Source organism: Triticum dicoccoides, chromosome 2A (genome assembly GCF_002162155.2).
Source record: "Triticum dicoccoides isolate Atlit2015 ecotype Zavitan chromosome 2A, WEW_v2.0, whole genome shotgun sequence".
NCBI lineage: Eukaryota > Viridiplantae > Streptophyta > Magnoliopsida > Poales > Poaceae > Triticum > Triticum dicoccoides.
Genome location: NC_041382.1, coordinates 776,902,557 through 776,903,259, shown reverse-complemented (window position 1 = coordinate 776,903,259; position 703 = coordinate 776,902,557).

Genomic DNA, 703 nt, shown 5'->3' with positions numbered 1-703 from the left:
GGCATGGTATCATCATATCACCCGCATAGCATGCGTGAAAGAGTAGAGAGGGTCACGGCAAAAACTGGACGCACTTCGTGTACAAACTGGACATACTCTTTCGGAGTATCAAGGTGTCAGACGAGAACTCATCTGTTACACGGCCACTTCAATGTTTTTTAAACTTATTTGAACTCTGCACTTCTTTTGTGTTTAGTATGCAACATTCAAAGAGACGTCATCAATTTCCAACATGTTCTGACATCATTTGTTGTTTTTTGGCCATTTACCTAATTGTTTAGAGAGCTAAATGACCGTGAAATTGAAAATCACTACAAAATGAATCCTGAAAATGTTGAAACTTGGCATGGTATCATCATATCACCCGCATAGCATGCCCGAAAGAGTAGAGAGGGTCACAGCAAAAACTGGACGCACTTCGTGTACAAACTGGACAAACTCTTTCAGAGTATCAGGGTTTCGGACGAGAACTCATCTGTTACACGGCCAGTTCAATGTTTTTTAAACTTATTTGAACTCCGGACTTCTTTTGTGTTCAGTATGCAGCATTCAAAGCGACGTCATCAATTTCCAACATGTTCTGACATCATTTTTTGTTTTTCGGTCATTTAGCTAATTGTTTTAGAGAGCTAAATGACCGTGAAATTGAAAATCACTACAAAATGAATCCTGAAAATGTTGAAACTTGGCATGGTATCATCAT